The sequence below is a fragment of the Myotis myotis genome, unplaced genomic scaffold, assembly GCF_014108235.1.
Source record: "Myotis myotis isolate mMyoMyo1 unplaced genomic scaffold, mMyoMyo1.p scaffold_m19_p_1, whole genome shotgun sequence".
Classification (NCBI taxonomy): domain Eukaryota; kingdom Metazoa; phylum Chordata; class Mammalia; order Chiroptera; family Vespertilionidae; genus Myotis; species Myotis myotis.
Window position 1 is genome coordinate 108,295,141 of NW_023416313.1, and position 22,595 is coordinate 108,317,735.

Consider the following 22,595-nt stretch of genomic DNA (forward strand, 5'->3'; position numbering starts at 1 on the left):
ATTTACTTTTGCCACTTCTATATTTCAGGTGATTACACAGATTTAGGTTTTCTCCACTATAAAGAATCCAGGTTATTATGAGTAGCAAGAGCTATTTTCTCTTTGGAAAGGAAAAAGTCACTCTAAACAACAAAAGAACCAGATATTGACTATGACTCATTGTATAGGGCTGCAAATATCACATTGCAACAAGGAATCTAAAGAACTGTAGTTCTTCTAAGTACTGTCAATCCATGATATGGAGGGAAAATGGTGGATTAAACTATTTCAAACTCCACTCCTAACTCTAAACAACCATCAAAATGGTAAAAACTTTATGTCCTGACATGGAAAAATGCCCAAATAATTTAAGTGAATAAAAGAAAATTGTAAAACTGTAGGTACAGAGTAGTCATAGTTTTGTAAATATATAAAATGTTTAATTTATTCTTATCCCCAATATAAAAAATACTTCTATAGTACATTAAAATAGTTCATACCTTGTTAACAGTACCATTAAATATTATACTACTCCCTTAAAAAATTATTGACTTTTTAGAGAGAGAGAGGATGGAAGAGAGAGAGAGAAACATGGATCAGTTGCAATCTGGGCATGTGCCCTGCCCAGAAATTGAACTGATGACCTTTTAGTGCAGGGATGACGCTCAACCAGGAACACTGGCCAAGGCTATCCTACTCTTGTTTGCAACCATTTGTTTAAATAGAATAATAATAGCAATTTGTATATAACTCTACTGCTACGAGAGCATTTTAAAAGAGTTTTATAAACATTAAATCATTTAACACTCCTAACAACACTCTGCAGTATTACCATTACTACTCCTAATTTGCAGATGAGGAAATTGAGGTCAGGTGAGATCAAGTGTCTTGTTCATATTCACGTAGAGCTAATGATGAGTGGAGTTTGGCTTTAACCTGAGGCTCCCTCACTACGCTGAGCGGCTCAATGCTCTTCAATCTACTGCCCATCAGAATGTTACTTTATGCTCGTGCTGACTGGCAATTTGATTTTATGTTTACTTTCTGCCCATTTACTTTACAATATACACTGAACAAGTATGCGCATAGCATTGCTTATAGTCTTGTTCAGCTTTTCAGTTTGCTCCCCTTAACAACCAACCCAAAAGTTATCAGTCTTCCTTAAAGTCCTGATCCAATCATATCACACCTATTTCTAAATCACCACTGTTGGTAGAAAAGTAGAGGCATTCACAGGCTTCTCTAAGACATGTAGAAACACATTCAATACATTCCAGGAAGCCACAATTTCCCAAACTCCCTTTAGGCAGCCCCAAATGTCCATGTGTCAGAACAGTACTGTACACATATCTATAGTGAAGTGTTAGAGGAATTGCTGATAACAGTATGGTCATTACCAGAGGAAAAGGGGGGAGTGGGAAGATACGAGGGGGTAGAGGATGGATAAATGGTGATGGAAAGATACATGACTTAGGGTGGTGAACACAAAATACAATATACAGATGATGTATTATAGAATTGTACATCTGAAACCTATATAATTTTTTAACCACTGTAACCCCAATAAATTCAATTAAAGTGAATTAACAACCTAAAAAATAACAATAAATAAAAAATATAACTATGTTAAAAAAAAGAATTGCTGATAGATATGGAAGGCTGAGCTAATAACTTCTGAAGTTCATTTATGTGATTGTGGAATGAGCCCATTACAATATCTCTCTGGCCATTAAATAATACTTTCCCCAGAAATGAAGTCTCATAATATGGTCAGCAAAATGCATGGGTAGGATCCCCTTTTTTTATTTCAAGTTGTAGAAGGATTTCCAAGAGAAACAAAAAGAAAGGCAACAGTAAAGAACCAGAAACCGGTGAATTAGCAATAGACGATGAAAACAAAACAAAACAACACTCCAATGTATCAATGAAAAGCTAGAGGACCTCTGAGAGTACAAAACCTGGTAGAAGGCAGATCCCTAGTCTTGGGTTTAGGGGACAAGAAGATTCCCAATCTTCCACTCTTGCCTATAGGCAAAACTAGTAGAGGTTATTGCTGCTACTTTGTGGGATCTATAGTTAACAGATACATAGTGCAGATTTTTTGTTGTTGATATATTTTTATTGATTAAAATTACTTTATTTTTCTAATGTTGAGACTTTTCTTCAGGCTGTATCTGAACTGGGTTGTTGGTTCCAGAACCATTTTGGTCACAAAGAAAATAAAATCCTTGTGGACAAGAGGCACTGAGTCTTTACAACTTTGAGCCGAGGAAGAGGGGTAGCATTTAAGCAAAGAAGCCCGATGAGGAAATCCACCAGGGCGAGGGGGATAGAAGTAAACATGTGTGTATATTTCAGAGTGCCTTGTAGTGTAAAATTGATATAGTCAATATACCAGTATATCTGTTAGGTAGGTGAAAGCATAAACAAATATATGAAAGAATAAACATATATAATGCAAGGAGTAGAAGAGAATACACTGACGAATTCATCTTAAAAAATATAATCATGAGATGGATGATAGCAAGAATAAAACATAACAAAAAGCATATTTCTTTCTGCATCTTATGTAAGTTTTACCAAAGAGATAGAGATAATGTCATTTTAGAAAATTTTAAAAAATGAAAAAAATAATTTTCTCTGTGAATTTACAAAAAATCATTGCTAGACAGTGTCCACAAGGAAGTGATTCAGATAGGATAGTTCTTAGAGCCAAACATAAAATTATATTTTAAAAGATATATAACAAACCTTAATGTCTTAATGAAGTTAAATAGTTTTATAGTAATAAAATGAGTAAAAATTGGCAGATGGGTGGCATCAGGCAAATTATAGTATCTCAGTTTTATTTATTTTTGTTAGTTTTTCTTTGCTTTTATAAAATATACAATTCTTGAGCATCAGAATAGCTGAAAATCTTAGTGATTGAAAGGCAAAATAGTTTGCTTAAGAGCAACATACTGTTAGGGTTGTCGAAGTAATAAAAATCTCTTGGTTTATTTTCTCTAATACCTAGTAAATAAATTCAATTAACACAGGTAAAGTAAATTCAATTGACCCTGCTATAAGGACTTAGACAAAATTAGTATATTTGAAATCCAAAAGTTAAATTTATGTTTTGATTCATCTTTTCTACCAAAATTCTTATGCTCACTCTACATTCTTAAGTTTGTTGTTAAATTAATCATAGACTACCTTATGTCTTTTTTAAGAACAGATTTATATATTCCTATAAAAAGTAGGACAGGAATGAATTCAAGGACGGAGGGGTAAGACACTCACTGAAGAAAAAATATATATAATTCTAAAGTCAGTTCCTTTTATTTCCCTTTGTTTTGTAAATACTGTTCTCGAAGAACTGATAACTAGAGAAGGTAATGGGAAACAACTTGGCTCTTCTAGAGCAGGGAAACATGGACGCTGTAGGAAAAACTATCCAGGGGTCTTCAGAAATGCCTTGAAAAGTCTCAGGAGGATGTGTCAAAGATAAAAGATTTTCAAGGGAAATTCTGGAACAGAAGGGGAAATGTCTCAGTCCCTGTGGTATCAGTCTGTCACCATACTTTACATTAGCTTAGACACTGAGCCAGAGCATCCCTACCCTTAGACTGCTACAAAGAATGCAACTTCACTCTGGACCTTTGCATGGGAATACTTCATTGCTAAAGTCAGAACAATTATCTGGACTTTTAGAGAGCAGAATACTCAATATTTGCAACAGATAAAGCTGTGTTCAGGGAGCAGGGCTACAATTGATAAACTTCGTATGGCAGTGATTTTAAGTTTTATTATTTATTTACATATTTATACACCATTTAATAAATTAATGCATCCTTCCAAGCAAATATTTGTGTATTATAAAAAAAAAATTAGGACTTAAGATACTGTCATAATTTTAAAGCATTGGGTTTTTTAAATCTTTATTGTTGCGATTATTACAGATGTCCCTCTTTTTTCTCCCTGTAGCTCCCCTTGACTCAGTTCCCACCCCACCCTAGGCCTTTGCCACCCTACTGTTTGTGTCTATAGGTACTGCACACATGCATATAAGATCTTGGTCTAATCTCCTCCCACATCCCCCACACCCCATTCCCTCTGAGAATCATCAGTCTGTTCCATTTCCATGCCCCTGATTCTACTCCATCTACCAATTTATTCTGTTCACCAGATTTTTTATTCATTTGATTTTTAGATTCACTTGTTGATAGGTATGTAATTGTTATCACTTTGTTGTTCATAATTTTTTATCTTTACCTTTTTCTTCTTCTTCCTCTTCTTAAAGAATACCCTTCAGCATTTCATATAATACTGGTTTGGTGGTGATGAACTCCTTTAGTTTTTTCTTGTCTGTGAAGCACTTTATCTGACCTTCAATAATAAATGATAGCTTTGCTGGGTAGAGTATTCTTGGTTGTAGGTTCTTGCTATTCATCACTTTGAATATTTCTTGCCACTCCCTTCTGGCTTGCATAGCTTCTTTTGAGAAATCAGCTGACAGTCGTATGGGTACTCCCTTGTAGGTAACTAACTGTTTTTCTCTTGCTACTTTTAAGATTTTCTCTTTATCTTTAGCCCTTAGCATTTTAATTATGATGTGTCTTGATGTGGTCCTCTTTGAATTCCTCTTGTTTGGGGTTCTATATGCTTCCTGGACGTATAAGTCTATTTCTTTCACCAGGTAGGGAAAGTTTTCTGTCATTATTTCTTCAAATAGGTTTTCAATATCTTGCTCTCTCTTTTCTCCTTCTGGCACCTCTATAATGCAAATGTTTGTATGCTTGAAGTTGTCCCAGAGGCTCCTTACACTATCTTCATATTTTTGGATTCCTTTTTCTTTTTGCTCTTCTTTTTGGGTGTTTTTTGCTTCCTTGTATTTTGAATCATTGATTTGATTCTTGGCATCCTCTAGTCTCCTGTTGAATCCCTGTACATTATTCATTATTTCAGTCAGTGTATGCTTAATTTCTGACTGGTCCTTTTCCATTTTTTTGGCATTCTCACTAAGATCCTTGAAGGTCATACTAAGTTGCTTGGAGGTTTTTAGAAGATTCTTGAGTAACCTTATAACTGTGGTTTTAAACTCTATATCCAGTAGTTTTCTTTCTCCCATTTCTTTCATTTGTAACATGTTTCTTTTTCTCTACATTTTTGCTGCTTCCCTGTTTGTTTCTATGTATTGGGTAGCTGTAAATTGAGTTGATAGAGTGGCCCTGCATAGTAGGTGTCCTCTAGGGCCCAGTGGCTCAGCCTCTCTAATCACCTGAGGTGGACACTCTTGGTGCACCCCTTTGTGGGCTATGCACAGTCTTATTGTAGTTGAGCCTTGATTGCTGTTGGTATCATTGGGAGGAATTGACTTCCATGTCAATTGGCTGTGGGGACCAGCTGCGACTACAGTGGGAAAGCTGCTTTGCAGGAGACACCCTTATGGGGCAGGACTTGCTTCAGTGGGGCTTTGGTGCTCAATGAGTCTGCCCCTTGAGTGTGTCACTTATGGATGTGTAGAGTTGTAATCTGGTATGGTCTCACACTGAGTACACTGTGTACACTGGCTCTTAGATCTCCAAGGAGGTGGGAAGTCAGCCACTGCCTGGGGCTACCTAGCAGGAGCTACAGAGAGATCTGCAGATTCTTCCTCTTTGTATCAGATTTGGAAGTGCCCAGACGAGGCCTAGTTGTGAAGCAAGGCAGGCTGGTGCTGGTGCCAGCCTTGGGTCTTTTATTGATAGCTTTGGGGCTCCCTGACCCAGCTGCAGCTTGTTTGACAGGTTTTAAGCTCAGAAAGGACAGGCCATTCATATGCAAAACCAGCTGCATGCAGCATGGGTGGGGTTGTAAATTGGGTGGGGTGGGGTCTCAGGGAATCACCAGGGTAGAGAGAACAGAAATGTCTGCCAGTCAGCCCTGCACCTGGCAGGTCCCAAAACAGAAACAATGGCCTCTGAAAGTACCTCTGTCTGGAAGAAAGCCGACACCATGTTCCTGCCCTGATGCCAGACAGTCCAGTTTCTCCCCAAATCTGTCTGGGTCCCCCAGAGCCTCGCTCGGCACTGGAGCTCAGAGAAAGCCAGAGCTTGTAAACTCAGTTCATGGTGCCCGCCTTTTAAGAGGAGCAGTTGGGTCTCTAGCAGCCTGTGTGTCACTCAGCCTCAATCCACACTTGTTTTTACAGTCTGTAGTACTTACTGCCTGCAGTGACTTCTTTCCCCAGCTCTGGGAGCCTGGGCTGAGGGTCTGGTGTAGAGCTGGGACTCCTTGCTCCTCCAGGCGGCCTCCAAAGAGGCGATCTCCCTCCCAATTAAAAACGTGGCACACCCAGGTGCCAGACCAGCCTGTTCCGTGCCTTCACACCTCCTACCAGTCTCAGTGTGCTTTCTTCTTTACTTCTCTAGTTTACCTTTCTTCTTTACCTCTTTACCTCCTCTTTGTATCAAATTTGGAAGTGCTTCCACTCAGCCAGCTGTCCTGTGGTTCTGGATGATAGTTTTTCTATATTTGTGTTATAATTTTGATGTGGTTGTGGGAGGTAGCAGGTACAGGCGTTTACCTAGCTGCCTTCTTGGTTCCTCCTCAAAAAATAAATTCCTTGCTCCTCCTTGTCCTGAGCCCCCAGCCCCCAGTTGAAAGATGATGTCTGTGAGGGTTTTTTTTCATTGTTGTATGTGTTCTTTGTTTGTTTTGTTCATTTTTTTTTTTTCTGCTAAAGGCGAAGCATACACCTAATTATTGTTGCAAACTAAATATGGTCCTAAATGCTTTAACGTATATCCTTTAACATGTAAGATTTAAACATGAGACAACATATTTTTTGACATTCTTTAAGGAAAACTATGGAGCACAGAAAGAGAGAACAAACCACCTCTACCAGAAAGTAAAGCATATCTATGTGTAGGGTTATGATTCACCTCAGAAAAGTTCTGAATTTGTTTTAATGCCCAAATGAGTGAGTGATTAAATCCCCCTAATTCTACTCCAATTATGCAAATTATTATAAATTACTTTGAGGATCCCCTGTAAGATATTTAAACATGAACACCAGGATAAAAAAGAATTTATATTTTCAACAAGAGTTATCCGATTGGCCTTAGTTGGATATAATTACAAACTTTTTCATTGGGAACTGCATCCAAAATAATTTGTAGAAAATAAATTATTCCCTTATTCCCTTTCAAATATTTTGATCATTTTTATTATATTTCATCAATTTATTTGTTGATTATTAATGTTGATTAATGTTGATTATGATGCTTATTGATTTCCACTGTGCAGTTTATCATTGTATTGCCATGCAATACACAGTGATAACAGCAACAATAATCTATATATATATAAAAGGATAATATGCAAAGTGACCCTCCCGGGAGTTGGACCAGGAAACCGGGAGTCCTATCACTCATTATGACATGTGCTGACCACCAGAGGTCAGCGTGGAATGAAGGAAGGCCCCAGCAAGCAGCCAAAGGCCCCAGTCAGCCCTGATCACTGGCCAGGCCTAGGGACCCTACCCATGCACGAATTTTGTACACCAGGCCTCTAGTGATAATATAAATAATAATAACATTTTTAACATTTAATCTTTAGTGTACAGAGAGGATTCACTGTGTTAAAGGATACAAAGTTTCATGAACATTAAAAATTTATTGAGTACAAACTACAGGTCATGAACTGTGCTAAATATTTTCATATACAATAGCTCATTTCATCATTATTAAAATTCTTTGTACTATTTTTCCCTCACTTTGTACCTGAAGAAACACATGTAAAGAAGAGTAAGTGACTTTTTCAAAATCACAATAAACTAAATGGGAAAAGCTGGGATGAAAACTAAGACCTTCCAAAGAGTGTCCAGTCATGCTTGCTATTTTATTTTATAACCCAAATATCCAGTAAGTTACACAATTATAGGAGTCCTTTTTTATCCTTCTCTGAATCTCTCAGCAATTCTGTTTATCAACTTCTAAAACATATCCTAATCTAACTATTTTGCAACATCTCAATTGGTACCATCCCAATCTAGACCACTATTATCATCTCACCTGAAATGCATCAATAGCCTCTTAAATGTTGCTTTGTTCTAATATTTTTTCCTAATGTGGTCCATTTTTCTTAAAAGAAAAATAATAATATTATTAAACACAATAAAAATATATTAATTATAATCTGGCTTAGAAGATTTCCCATAACTCCTACCTATTTATTAAGCTTTAAAGTGCCTACAGCACATTTTGTTTTCATATATATTTGTTTTTCTGTTCATGAATGAAAGAAATATTGGGCTTTGCCTATTATGACTCACTGGCCATGTAGTATATATGCTATATCTTGGGTATTGTTACACATGAAGAAAGTATCATACAAGTCATGGCTATTTTCTATCAGTAAAGTAATGGCTACCATGAGTGAACATCACTTGTTCATTGTTTCCACACAAATTGCACCAAGATATTTCAGTTCCAATGAACCATTAAGACTTCCATACTTGCATAGAAACCACTTTGCAGTTGTTTGGAAATAAAACAATATCACTCAAGATAAGACAGCATATACTTATTTAAAAAAAAAATAGTTCAGGCTAAAAACCACAAGATTTAAAGCAGAATACCTGGGTTCAATTTTTATCTACATCCATGTATTAGTAGGGTATCTTAACAAGTATTTTAACTTTTAAGTTAGTTCCACTTAGTACCTAACTCATAGATCAGGGAGGTTTTCCTTGTAATTACTATTATTAATTTCATTATTGTTAATATTATTTTATTTCATTGGTAATTGGGAGGAAATAGGTTATTAGAAATAAGAGAAGTGATTATAGTACCCAGAGCCATGCTTCAGCACTGTCACTGTCAATCCCGATTTATAAAACAGTCAGATAGCACCATGCCTTACTTGATCAGACCCTATTACACATAAAGAGAAAGAGGAGAGAGAGTACTTTGACGAAAAGTAAAGACAAATATTAGAAAATTTAGAATCCTAAATATAAGAGGTTCATGATATAGAAACATTGTTAAAATATGATATTCTTATAATAAATAACAAATTTTCAAGTTTATTGAGGCAGACCACTTTCAGAATGGAATAGAGTTGTAAAATATTTCATTGTGGAAAGTATCAATATTTTCACATAAAATAGAATGACAATATACATACGCAGGTCCTGTCTCAAAAAATAACCATAAAACATTTAATCACAATTGTGCACGTTTTTATTTCAGAGAGGAAGGGAGAAAGAGAGAGATAGAAACATCAATGATGAGAGAGAATCATTGATTGGCTGCCTCCTGCACACACCTACTGGGTATCGAACCCACAACCCAGGCATGTGCCCTGACTGGGAATTGAACCCTAACCTCCTGGTTCATAGGTTGACACTCAACCACGGAGCCACACTGTCTGGGCTGTGCACATTTTTATTAATGTGGGTTAGCTACTCATTCTTTCATAATCTAGTGAGCTAGTGTTAGCACTAACAGACTAAAATTATCTATGGACAAAATATGTAGAATGAAGAAAGTTTAACCTGGCAGTCTTAGTGTATATCTAACCAAAAAGGGGAGCCAGAAAAATGTGAACATACCCAAATCACTGAGCCTCCAACTTAACTTATATTAATCAATTTACAGGTATTCATATGATAACTGTCCTTAATTAGATACGATGTCAACTGGATTCAGGAATATACAATTTGCAGTGCTTGTATTGGTTTAGTATATAAGATTTTAAGGTCTTCCAACACTGTACTAAAACATTTCAGTAAAGTCATACTACTTTCTTTCAAAAAAATAAAAGTAAAGAAAGAAAATTTAATCTGTTAACCCACTGTGCTTTTCCTCCAAATTGAGACATAACATCATTATTCCACTTTAGTGATAAAACATCAGTGTTAACAGGAGCACAGTTTGGAAGTGACAAATGAATCCAAAGCTAAATGGATATCAAATGCTAAACGTATCTGTTAGGATACAGATATGCTTAGATTAGCAAAAGGGTAAGAAGGACAAGGTGAGAGTGACATCTCGATAAAGGAAGAAAATAACATTCATATTAATTTTGCAAGAAAACACTTCTAACAAGAATATCTTATGAAAAACAGAAATGTCTGAAATAGGAAAAATCTAACATACAGTCAATATTTCACTCAATACTTCTTTGGCAGCTTTACCTTATGAAATTGAGAAAATAACTTGCTATTCAATCTCAGCCACCTGTAAATAATGTTCATGAAAATTAAAGATAAATGTCTTCTATTTACAAAACAATTAAGGGATTAAAAAACTCTTATTGGCACAGGAGAACCCTACTGCCTAAGAAATATGATGCCTGTGTAATTCCAAGTGATTTGATTGTGTTGTGTCTTATTTCCCATAATATATATATATATATATATATATATATATATATATATATATGTCATTCATATTGTAGCATGTGACAAGATTTCCTTATTTTTTAGGATTAAATAATATTTCATTTTGTTTATCCATTCATCTGTTGATGGACATGAGTTCTTTCACTTCTTATAAATAATGCTATTATGAACATGGGTGTGCAAATATCTCGTTGAGAACTGGCTTTAAAATTATTTTGGATATACACCCAGATGTGGAATTTCTGGATTACATAGTAATTCTTTTTTAATTTTTGAAGAATCTTCATACTGTTTTTCATAGCAGCTATATCATTTTATATTCCTTTCAGACCTCTCAGATATCATCTCTCACATTCTTAACAGCTCACACCAGTCCAACCCCACTGACCTTTCCTCATTAATTATTAGTGTGATCTTGCAAATGGCCAAGTCAAATATGAAAAAAATGCTCAAAGTCATTAATCATCAGGGAAATGCTAATTAAAACCACAGTGAGATATCACCTCAGTTCTATCAGAATGGCTCTCATCAAAAAATCAACAAACAACAAGTGCTGATGAGAATGTGGAGAAAAGGGAACACTAGTTCACTGCTGGTGGGAATGCAGATTGGTACAGCCACTTGGAAAACAGTGTGGAGTTTCCTCAAAATGTTAAAAATGGAACTTCCATTTGATCCAGTGTTCCCACTTTGGGAATATAACCTAAAAACCCCAAAATACCAATCAGAAGGAATATATGCACCCCTATGTTCATAGCAACATTACTACAATAGTTAAGATTTGGAAACAGCCCAAATGCCCATCAGTAGATGAATAGATTAAAAAAGCTATGGGACATTTACACAAAGGGTTACTGTGCAGCTGTAAAGAAGAGGGATCTCTTATCCTTTGGGACAGCATGGATGGACCTGGAAAATATTATGCTAAGTGAAATAAGCCAATCTGAGAAAGACAAATATCACATAACCTCACTTATTTGTGTAATCTAATGAACAAAATGAATTGACCAACAAAACAAGACCTGAAGCATGGAGGCATGGAACAGACTGACATAACTCAATGAGGGGTTGGGTGGACAAGAAGAGATAAACCAAAGAACTTATATACTTACTAGAGGCCCGGTGCACGGATTTGTGCACTGGTGGGGTCCGTCAGCTTTGCCTGCAGTAATTGGGCCGAAACAGTCAGTCTAATGTCCCCTGCCACTCCTGTCTGCCATTCCCGCTCATCCCGGCCCTGCTGCGCCTGCCACAGACTCACACCCAGTCAGTCCTGATAGGGAGAAGGTCACTCCGAGAGTCCTGCCTCTGGTGCCTGTAGGTCAGCTGAGCAGTGCTTCTACTGTGGGAGTACACTGTGGGCAGCTCCTGCTTTAAGTGTTTGCCCCCTGGAGGTCAGTGTGCGTCATAGCGATGGGTCAACCAGTCGAGTCGTTCGGTCACTTAGGCTTTTATATATATAGACTAGAGGCCTGATGCATGAAATATCCATCGATTGTGAAGAATTAAAAGTGTACATGTTAAAAGGTGAGTTTTATGACATATGAATTATATCTTATTTCAAAATGTTTGACATGAAAAAAGAAAAAGAAAAGAAAGCAGGTATATTGGCCTTTTCTCTAAAGTTAAAATTTCCCCCTTTCTAATAACTACTTTTAACAATAACATCTTTGTTATTGTACCATTAATAAGACCTATTCTTTTAGATGAGATGGAAAAAGTTTTGTAACTTTTTTATTATTAAAAGGTTGCAGCATTTAAAAAATTTGATCTATAGAATATACAACAATTTGATACTCAATACAATCTAGTAAAAATTTAAAAACATGCTCATCTTTAATAGTCAAATTTTACATCATTTCTTTTTGTCCTTAAATCATGTTTCACTCTACTTTTCTCCACAGAATTTTATCTTGAGGTATTATGTTTAAATTCTTGAAAGTCATTTACTGATTAATATTTTATAATATCTATGTGAGTATATTTGAAGCTGAGATTGAAGTTATTCTTTGAGTCATCACTAAAAGTATGTTAGTACATAATTGATATAAACAATATAAATATGTCACGTTTTTTTGAAAAGTACTTATTGGAAATTCATCTTTTAATCAGATGAGTGGGACTATTTTTCCCCCAATTAACTCATGTATACTGAATGATCATGACATTGTTAGAATAAAACTAAGATTTCACATTACTCATTTCTATTTTTCATTTTCCTAATTAAAAACTGAGAAACTTGCTCACATAAATAAGAATTTGGGAAGTATAATTCTTTGAAATTCTTCCAAGCTTTGGGAAGACTATCTTATAGTGCTATGCTACATCATCACAAATTATTTCCAGTAGCCTGTGCACTGACAACTCTATTAGGTCCCTCTTCAATTTTATTGAAAGCAAAAAGAATTGAAAACCACCCTAGTTGCAAAAGAATTTGCTGCCCAAATATAAGTCATTCACTTTTTCAATAACAGAATGATTTCCATTTGTTCGGTGCCCTGGAAGTCTTTTTCACCTTGAGGTAATGCATCAATAAAGATTAAAGTAGTTAACTATATCATGTGTTTTTTCTCTTTTGTAAAAAAGGGTAACAGTGATTATCATGGGTCGGGGGAAATAGCTTAAATCCCACCAACCTTTCCTCAAGCATATCAACTTTAGGAAAGTATACACATAGAGATTAAAATATTAAGGTTAATTTCACTCTATCCTTCTACTCACAGGCCTTCATTTGAAGGTTGTCCCTTATAAAAACAGGGGTGGCTCATAAATGAGGGTCTTAAAATATTTAACAAGGTAGACATATTTCACAATGTTGCTTTTTCCTTCCACTTGTAAGAGATTTACAATATTAATAGTTCTCTGGTAAGGAAACCTGTTTGCTTTTCTTAAAGTCAGGCTTTCTAAGTCACATTTGAACAAAGAACCCTATTCCCTTGTAGTAATATTTGACAAGTCACAGAATTAATAATCTGGTGGTAATGTTTAATAGTATGCTAAATGTTGCTACTGAAAGACATATATTTACCAAGTAGGAAGTTTGAGGGGAAAAAAATGACATTAGAAATAAGCCTCTGGCATAAGAAAGTGAATTCTGACAACTACAGAATCTGAGAGAGTACACAAGGGCACAGGAGCTGAGAAGGATACTGCATTTTCACAACAGAAAAGGGCCTAGTTCAAGAAATATGGGGGAAGGGAGAGGACTCAATGTCACCACCAAGTTATATAAGTGAATGACAAGATTTTCTAAATTCTAGGACACTCATACATATTCAACAGATAAGCTGCTGCTGATAATAGAGTGTTCTTTCTTCTGGAAAGTGGGGGTGGGAGCCTAGACAGAAAATAACTCTGCATCTCCAGAGATAAAGGGAGAAAATTCTTTCAGCCTCAACTGGTGCGAGGTGGAAAAAGATAACTTGGGGAGAAAAGAATTCCATGGCCCCAAATATAATCCTACTAGAGTCCCGGTGTACAAAATTTGTGCACTGTTGGGGGGGGGGGGGCCTTGGCCTGGCCTACACCCTCTCCAATCCAGGACCCCTCGGGGGATGTCTGACTGACTCTCACAATCTGGGACTGCTGCCTCCTAACTGCTCGCCTGCCTGCCTGCCTGTCTGATCTCCCCTAACCCCTCTGCCTGCCTGCCTGATCGCCCCTAACCACCTCTGCCTGCCTGCCTAATCGCTCCTAACTGCTCCCCTACTGGCCTGATCACCCCTAACTGCTTCCCTGATCTCCCCTAACTGCCTCTGCCTTGCCCTGCACCCGGGACCCAGGATTCCCTTCTCTGGCCAGTTGCCTGGACCCAGACCCAGGCTTCCCTCCCTCTGGCTGGCCACAGGCACCCAGGACCTAGGCCGGCTTTGCCCAGTTCAGCTGCAGCCACAGGGGATGGTAGACGTGAGGCTTTGCCTGGGCCACAGCTGCAGGCACTGTCACCCGGGACCGTGAGGCATCAGCTTGTCCCTCTCCCGGCCGCAACCTGGCTGGTCCCCATTCCTTTCTCCCCAGTGTTGAGTGTTTGAGCCATTATGATGTGATGGCGTGAGGGTGTGACTTCCATTTGCATATTAGCTCTTTATTATATAGGATGTGGACAGATGAATTCATATCTAAGATGAGGGAAAATTTTATATATATATAATCACGTCAGCTTTCTCTCAGAGATTGCGTAGAACTATAATTAAATTTTGTGTGTTCAATGCAGTGCACATATTTTTTGGAAAGACTCACACAAGAGATGTAAAAGAGGACAGTCGGGCTTTAAGCAGAAGGTGATATCCTTACTGAGACCCTAGGTAGCAGAAACAGAAGTCACCCAAGACATAGGGCATAGGATGTATCTAGGAACCATCTCATAAAAAGCTTCCTTGAATATTTCTTTCTTCTCAATACTCAGAGTGTAGTTTTAAAAACAGTTTAGAAACATTATAGAAATCATCGCAAAGATAAGTAAAAGAGAAAAACAACATAGAAAATACCTAGAGTGAATAAATACAAGTGAAAAAACTAAAACTTGTCAGGCCAGTCAGAGGCACAGGGAAGATGAGATGCTGCAGTCGCCTGGTGATCCTGCGGCCTGCTCTGTGGCACGGGCACCTTAAAGATAGCCACATGGACGAAAACTCAACTGCTCCAGAGGCCAACATCTGTCATAAAATTAAACATCATTTTGGTGATTTCAATTTGCCACAGGACAGATTTTTAAAGGAATAAATCAAACTGGATGAAAGCTGGGTACCTTTGGAGCTAATGATAAAATTCAATAGGTTAAACCATCTAACAACAGACTTTAACATAAAACATTGAGCAAATCAAAGGCAGAACTCGTGGGAATGAGTGAAGATGTGACTAAAATCAGAAAGTTTCCAAACAAACTCCCTCTGAAGTGACTGAAGAGTATAAAAATCATGTAAAAAACAGATCTGTTTATGTTAAAGACTTCTCTGCTGATGCAACCCTTGATGACATAAAAGAATGGTTAGGCCTGACTGGTGTGGCTCAGTGCTTGAGCATTGACCTATGAACCAAGAGGTTGCCTGTTAGATTTCTGGTGAGGGCATATGCACAGGTTGTGAGCCCCAGTAGGGGGCGTGATGGAGGCAGCCAATAAATGTTTCTCTCTCGTGGATGTTTCTATCTAGCTATCTTCCCTTCCTCTTTCTCTAAAACCAATAAAAACAACAACAAAAAAGAATGGTCATAAAATAAAGGTCAAGTACTAAATATTCAGATGAGAAGAACATTGCACAAAGCATTTAAGGCAAGGATGTCAAACTCAAAGGTTAACATGGGCCAAATAAGCAAAGTTTAAGTTTATGTGGGCCGCAAAAAAACAAAAGCTTCAATTTTCATAGAAACATAGGTTTATTTCAATAGAGATATGCTGAAAACAAAGGGCTGAAATAAATGAGTAATATTCAACATAAAATAATAGAACATTTTAATAAAAATTAATTTTTTTCTTGAACATTAACTTACCAGACACTGAATAACTGCACAAATGAATAGGTGTAATACAAATAAACCTATTTTCCTTGTTCTCCAAAAGCGAAATATTTCCTGTTGCACACACCAAACAAGTCAGCACAAGACTAATGATGTGGCAATCGGCTGCTAAAATACTCTCTGCTGGTATTACAGGAGAGAAATGGTGCGCCTGCACATAAGGCGCATAAGGGAAATGAATGCAACACGATTATAGTAATCAGTCATTAGCGAACATTGTAGTTTGTTATTAATAATTATGTATAACAAGATATTGTAAAAATTAAGTTACAAAATTCTGATTAAAACGTTTCTTACATACTGTTATATTGGCTGGGCTGCATGTGGCCAGCGAGCTGGGAGTTTGGCATGCTTGACTTAAGGGATCAGTGTTTGCTGTGTCCTATTGTACTGAATCTGCTAAAAAGTTTGTGGGAACCCCTGGACAAAAGTACAAACACACAGATCTGCTAATATTTTTCGAGGAAGATTACTTTGCAATAATGATAATTAATAATAATAATAAATAAGAAAAATAGCAAAATAAAGTGAAAGCTAAATTGTAAACTACCCAAGAGCAATGAGAAAAATAAAAGTTAGCAGAAAATGCTGAAATGAAATAGCTAAAAGAAAAGGTTGGCTGCTTGCTGAAATTGGCGGGGGGGTGGGGGGTGGGGGGTGGGGGAGGGGGGAACCTAGATGATCAGACCTGAAGAGAAGACACACAGATATTTCACATGGTGAAATATAATGGAAGATTTTGTCAAAGGAGCAAAAGAGGAAATAATTCTACTTACAGAAAAAGCTAAGGAAGCACGGGGTACTGAAAATGCAAGCAATGGTAACCTACAATTAAAGAACAAAGAAATGACATGAGAAGTACTAGATAAAGGTGTGAAAAAGAATCATAGGAACATATCATAAAGAATCAACAAGAATCCCTAAACAAATGGAAGACAAAAGGTCACAGATTTAAAGGAAAAGGAAAGGGAAAGAAAGCTGCCCAAACTGGATCTGCTAAAGGAAAAGTACAGTTTCAGGGCAAGAAAACAAAAGTTAATAGTGATGATGAACATAATGAAAATGGTGCAGAAGAAACAGACAAAACAGCAGAAAACAGATAATGGTGTCGGAGACCAGTAGTTTACTGAAAACATTTTTTCTTCATTTGAATTAGATTTTCAGCTGCTTTTGTCTTTGGAGGCTTTGAAAAAAGCAAACACACACACACACACACACACACACACACACACAAGAATTTGGTCTGTTTCAATGTTCACTTTTAAGAAAGAAAGTTTTGTTCTTTAACTTGTCTTTTTGGTTACTTAAATGAAATTTTTTTAATGTACAGTTCTGTGTTATTACAGATGATTCAAATATCATAAGATTCTTGTACTAAATTGCCTTTGTAATATGAGAATGCATTAGTACAAATTAATAAAATATATACTATATAAAAAAGTAAAACATTATCTATTTAACCCCTGTTTAGATGAGCATCCTTCTTGGGGTTCTCTGAACAAATATTTGACAAAACTGGACTGAGCCTGAACAAATCATCAACTGAGGATTGACAATAAACCCCACTGAATCAACTCCTCATTCAAACTTAACTTTTCAAGGCCCCTTTTGAACAAAGTCCTAGGGTCAGCCCATGGAGTTCCTAAAGAATGCAAATGCCAGAAATGACTTAAATGTGAATCCAAGAGACAGACTTATGTTTAACTTTAATATCAGTTACTATGGCAACCAATGGGCTATTTAAAGTTATTAGCATTCTAGCCCACTGAGTTAATAATATAGACAGGAATAACATAAAAGTTGAGCAAAAGCAAATTGCTTTAATGTCACATCACATAGCAATGACAGTGAAAGCTGTGCAAGTTTAAGAAGGTTCAGAAGGTTTGGAGAAACACAGTTTACAGGACAAATCAATCAGCAGTTCTAAGAATTTGTAGCACAATATCGCGTCTCTTACCTGTCATGTTCTTCAAGCTTTCTAAAATTCTAAGTGCAGGATTTAAACAAAACAATTAAGTCAAATTGGAATAGACAGGTTGATCTTTAGCCAAAATCTTTTATAACTACGTAGTCTCCATCTTACTAACTATTCCTTGTTTCATCTCACGTACACAATCAAGAATGGAATATAAAGTTAACTCTGAGATATCCAGAAGATTTTAATGAGGATAAAGGTAATGCAATAAGGAAGAAAGGATCAAGTTTCATGAACTGCTGTTTAAAAGATTCAACTGCTAAAAGCAGCAAAGAATGATATCTCATAAGATGTGCAAACAGATGGCTTGTGTCACTGTATCACATAAGTATGGAGACTAGAACTAAAATAGCCCAAGTAATATTTCCATTAACAAGAAGCCAAGTACAGTAGCAAAAGCACCTTTAGGAAGAATCTTACTTCAAAAAAAATGTTTTTCCTCCTTACAGTTGGTGGTATTTTCTGAATTACTCTTGGTCTGTTGCATATGTTTAAGCATCCAGGTGCTTGCCATGCTCAGGGGAGAGAAATTAACCTCTCTCCTTGCATGAGGCCTCCTTGCCTTATGAGCCCACATGTGATGGAGATAAAGGAGAGAAAACTGAACAAGAAACTTAGGAGGACAGTGTCACACTGCATAATCTTGCAGGGAACTTTTTTGCACATTAAGCAAACTGACTGGAGGATTCTCTCATCTTTTAGTTAGTTATGAAGAAAGGGGCACTCGTCAACTTTGGGGACAGTAAATGTTGCCAGAGTGACCTTATAATTTGTAAAGGTGATGTCAGAAAATTGCTTCAAGAATGTGTGCACATCTGGTGGTGGATGTCTGTGAGCTGTGATTACCCACAGACATGTCAACTGCCAAACCAACAGATCAGAGCACTGTGTTCAGATATTTGAAAGACTCTCCCAAAGTGGAAAGAACAGGCTGAGATTTGCAGAAGCACTTGCCTGTATGGCCTTATCATTAAAACCATTTACTGATGTAGGTGGGTTCACCCATCTGTAACTTATACTTAGGGACCACCTTCGGAAAGCAGCATGTTGTAGTGGTTAAGAGCATAACATCTAGAGACAGCAACCTGGGTTGACTCTTAGCTCCTCTTCTCTGGACAAATTATGTGACTAATCTGGGCTTCCTCTATTTCTTTCTCACAAGGCTACTCTAAACATCAAATGAGCCAATATATTTAAAGCCCTTAGAACAATGACCAACACAAAATTTGCAATATATACTGTCTTATATTCTCATTATATATTAAATACATTATAAAATTCACATAAAAATTGAAAAATCAGATAAGCAAAAATTGAACTTTTAATATTACTCCCCTTTGCTCCATGAATTTGCTTGCACAACCCACTTAGACCATCGATTTGAAGCACAAAAGTTCAATAGGGAAAATTTGGAACAAGGTAGAATCAAAAGACAATGGCGGCCTCCTGCATGCCCCCTACTGGGGATTGAGCCCGAAACCCAGTCATGTGCCCTAACCTGGAATGGAATGGGACTTCTTGGTTTATAGGTTGATGTTCAACTACTAAACCACACCCACTGGGCAAAAAAGTCAAATTTTAATCAAGACAGTTAGCCTTATGAGAGAGATAAGGAGAGATATAAACATCAATGATAAGAGAGAATGAGTCCTGACCAGTTTGGCTCAGTGGACAGAGCATCGGCCTGCGGACTGAAGGGTCCCGGGTTTGATTCCAGTCAAGGGCATGTACCTTGGTTGTGGGCATATCCCCAGTGGGGGGTGTGCAGGAGGTAGCTGGTCGATGTTTCTCTCCCATCGATGTTTCTAACTCTCTATCCCTCTCCCTTCCTCTCTGTAAAAAAATCAATAAAATATATTTTGAAAAAAAAAAAGAGAGAGAGAATGATTGATTGGCTGCCTCCTGCACGCCCCATACTGGGTATTGAGCCACAGCCAGCAACATCCTGGTTCATAGTGGCTCAACCACTAAGCCACACAAACTGGGCAATAAAAATATATTTTTTTAAAAATTGACTTTCTTTACAGCCTTCTAACAAGAAAGAAATATTTTAGACTAAAAATAAAACCTCCTTAGTAGTTAAATTTCACATAATATATATTTAAAAAATGACCATTCTATTTGTGAAGTTAAAGTTATTGTGGGTTTTGTTAACATGGGGCAGCTCTCTGACTTCAGTGAAAAGTTTGAGTTTTTAGGCCTACTAGACTGGGGACAGACCCTAGATGAAGGCGAGTAGACCAGGACCGTTCCTCTCTGCATGGCCTTTTCCTGCCAGCCAGATGCATCCTCCTGGTGATATCCCAGCTACTCGGATATTATTGCTTTACATTTATCTAAGTTGAATCATAGGTAACTGACACTGCATTGTATTAAATATTGGATTGTAATCTGAAGAACCTAAATTTACTTAAGTATGTAGATTCAAATCACCAACCCTCCCCCCCCCCCCTCCCCCCCCCCCCCCCCCCCCGCCATACACGCAGTCTTATGATCTCAATGGGGAATTGCTGAAGAAAGTACTCAGGCACAGCTAAGTAGTGGCATGGAGCAATATTTTCAAGCCTCTCTCAAAAATAATTGATTTATATTTTCTTGTGAGAGGTTATTATTGTATCAGAAGGATCTCTGATCTGCTACCAGTTTTTAGTATTTCAGTGATGTCCTTACTGAAAAACATATAAGATAGGATGACTGATGATGCTCTTTTTTTTTTTTTTTTTTTTTTTACTATCGCTGTGATTGTCATCACAGGCCAAAGAGCTAGAAAGCTTCAACCGGTTTACAGGATCCATATTACACTCACTCTATGAGGCCAACTCTCAAATGTTGCGTCATTGCAATGATCACATCTACACAGCAAAAACATTCACATTTGCCTTGCGGTTGTGAAGGTGATTTGCCATGACAAATATCCACTTACAAACCAACGATGTTAGCCACCTCTTACTTTATCATCAACAATAAATTAACTCATCCCAATTTTCACGATTTGCCATTGCCATATGTCTTTTTTTTCTACTTCAGAAAGAAAAATAACAATTCAACCTTGAGTTCAAAATCCCCAAGAAGCACTAACTCATGCCAGTCTGCCTACCTCGGTGGAGTAGCATAAGCTCTCAATGCCATGTTCCATTTTGTAATAGATACATCTAAAACGGTAATACTCACCCACTTTTTATTTCATGGAATTTACTATTATTACTATTCCTTGAGCCCATGAAGAAAATCAAGAAGCAAGTTCTTTAAGTTAAGATGTCCTTGGAGAATAATATAATAAATGTAGTTGTTTTCAAGGAGCAGAGATGTCTTATTTCTAAATACTATATATTTGTATTTCTGAGCTTCATCTCTATTGGACTCACTAAAAACTCATGTCTTTCTAAATATTTCTTCAATGTTGCATAGTCCTTCACTTACTTAATCAATAAAAACCGACAGGTTGTACTCCAGGCAACCATCACCTCGGGGGAGGTGACCACAAGTCTTTCACTTGGCATCCTTTTCTTCCACCTTGCCACTATGCCCTCCTTCCCTGTGCTCAATCTTTCTTTAGCAGGCAGCTAAAATAATCTTTATAAAATTAAATTCTGATTCCGTTAGTATCTTAACTAAAATATTTAAATGAGGGCTCAAGGCAAGGCCAAAGTCCTGAAAAGGATTTCCTGAGCTCTTTATGATCTGCTCCCTGTAATCTCTTCAGGATCTGGCATTGCAGGAACCAAGCTCTCACCAGCTGGTTTTTTTTTTTTTTAAATCTTTATTGTTGAAAGTAGGCTTTGAACAAGTACTTTCTTCTGCCTGATGTGCTTATATTCTGTTCCTATCCTTCTCCAAAACTTCTGTTTTGCTCTGGTTAATTATCAACTCTCAACTTCAAAATCACTTTCTCTTGAAAGCCTTTTTTTTTCTCTCTCTCAAAGTCCAGGAAAGATGTCCTACCTTTCTGCTATTCACAACTTCCCTATTCAAACACTTACCACACTATATCATAATAGTCCAGTTAAATATTTGAGGTCAGAAACTATGTCTGTCTAATTTATCTCTATAAACCCAAACCTGAATACAGTGGCTTAAATAGTAAAGACAATCAATAAACATTTGTTGAATGAATTGATGAGTTTGTTCTGAGGATTAAAAAGGGATAATGTTATAAAGTACTTGGTCACAATGTCCTTTACAGGAACCTAAACATGCAAGTATAAAGACAAATGTGAGGGTAAGATGACAAAAACTACAGGATATTTTAACCTCTCGACTTTGAGCCTCAGGGTTTATCCTTTTTGATGAATACAAATATTTAAATCATAACTATACTGCCAATGTGGATATATTTTAAGTGAGAAAATATTTCTTAAAATTAAAATCACAAAGGCAATTTAATTGTAAAGGAAATTAAATACTTTTAAATTCCATTACCATTCATTTGGTTGAATACTTTCATTTGGATCCATTATTTCTAATGTTAATTACATGAAAAAGATTTGATTCAGTAATTTGATTCTGTCCATATCAAATAAAAATTTATTGATTGATTGGTGAGAGAGAGAGAGAGAGAGAGAGAGAGAGAGAGAGAGAGAGAGAGAGAGATTTCTTACTCCACTTATTGATGCATTCATTGGTTGATTCTTGTATGTGCCGTGGGAATCAAACCCACAACCTTGCCATATCGCATATCAAATTTTAATTGTGATTTCTGTCACTTGGTTTGAGATTATTGTGTCTATTGATTCCAAATTCCTGAGGTCAAATTTGGCA

At 36.9% G+C, this 22,595-nt stretch overlaps 1 protein-coding gene and 1 pseudogene across 1 annotated transcript in view; one reads left to right on the forward strand and one right to left on the reverse strand.

Moving 5' to 3' along the window:
• MDGA2 (MAM domain containing glycosylphosphatidylinositol anchor 2) overlaps positions 1 to 22,595 on the reverse strand; it is a 954,748-nt gene that overhangs the window by 473,898 nt on the left and 458,255 nt on the right. The window lies entirely within an intron of this gene.
• On the forward strand, positions 14,900 to 16,965 carry LOC118669717 (annotated as a pseudogene).